Raw genomic sequence first — 1630 nt, 5'->3', positions numbered from 1 at the left:
ATCTATCTATCTATCTATCTATCTATCTATCTATCTATCTATCTAAATGCAGCCTCCGAAGCTGAGATGCTACAAAGTATGGATTAATTCTCTGCTATTTGTGCTAATTTTGCCCTAACAATTAACACCAAGAAAACAGAGTTACTCCATCAGCCAGCACCACACCATCCATACATGGAACCAATGGTCACAGCAAATGGAAATGTTTTGAATGCTGTGGATAGGCTCACTTACCTTGGCAGTGTACTTTCCAGGAATGTACACATTGATAATGAGGTTGACACACGCATTGCCAGGGCTAACTCAGTGTTTGGGAGGCTCTGAAGGAAAGTGTGGGAGAGAAGAGGTATGAGATTGGCTACCAACCTGAAGGTCTACAGAGGCATTGTGCTGACCTCATTGTTGTATGCCTGTGAAATCTGGACGGTCTACCAGCACCATGCCAGGAATTCAAATTCCATTTGAATTGTCCTATGAAGATTCTGAAAATCACCTGGCAGATAAAGTACCAGAAACTGAGGTCTTTACTTGAACCAAACTGCCAAGCATTTGACCTCTGCTTGAAAGAGTGCAACTCCAATGGCCTGGCCACATTGTTCAAATGTGAAACATATGCATGGGGGACCAAAATGACATCACTATGCTAGAGTTAAGTTGCAATGTGTCCAACCAATGATCAGACCAATACAAGCTTGGAATTCTCTACCACAGGTCAGGTACAAATAGTCTGTGTGAGCATTTGAAATGAGTTACCCTAAATTTGAGCATCCTGAATTTCCTTTGAGCTGTCTCAATCCTGCTTTGCTCATAGAGCACAGCACCTTCTCTGCTGTGGGCACGCCATGCTGAATAGTCCTCTGCCAGTGTCTCCCATGTCACCCAGCCAATTCCAACATTCTTAAGAGAGACCTGGAGAGGGTCCTTGGATAGCTTCTTCTGACCACCATGTGAACGCTTGCCCCGTGTGAGTTCTCCATTAAATAGTCTTTTTGGCAAACATATATTTTGCATTTGAACAATGTGGCCAGTTCATTGGAGTTTCTGAAGCAGAGTTCAAATGCTTGGCAGTTTGGTTTGAGTAAGGACTTCAGTCTCTGGCACCTTCTCCTGCCAGAAGATCTTCAGAATCTTCATAGGACAATTCAAATGGAAGCAATTCAGTTTCCTGGCATGAGCTGGTAGACTATCCAGGTGTCACAGGCATACAACAATGAGGTCGGCACAACAGCTCTGGAGACCTTCAAGTTGATAGTCTAATACCTCTTCTCTCTCACACTTTCTTCCAGAGCCTCCCAAACACTGAACTAGCTCTGGCAACGCATGCATCAACCTCATTATCAATGTGTACACCCCTGGAAAGTACTCTGCCAAGGTAAGGGAACTTATCCACAGCATCCAAAACTTCTCCATTTTCTGTAACCAATGGTTCCATGTATGGATGGTGTGGTGGTGGATAGTGGAACACCTGTGTTTTCTTGGTGTTAATTATTAGGTCAAATTAGGTTAATTATTAGGTCAAAATTAGTACAAGCAGAAGAGAATTAATCCATGCTTTGTTGCATCTCAGCTTCAGAGGCTACATTTAGATAGATAGATAGATAGATAGATAGATAGATAGATAGATAGATAG

Source organism: Petaurus breviceps, unplaced genomic scaffold (assembly GCF_028583685.1).
Source record: "Petaurus breviceps papuanus isolate PSGF00001 unplaced genomic scaffold, PetGlider_PUasm1.0 91041, whole genome shotgun sequence".
Lineage (NCBI taxonomy): Eukaryota > Metazoa > Chordata > Mammalia > Diprotodontia > Petauridae > Petaurus > Petaurus breviceps.
The sequence above is the reverse complement of the archived record's forward strand: the minus strand, read 5'-3'. Positions refer to the sequence as shown.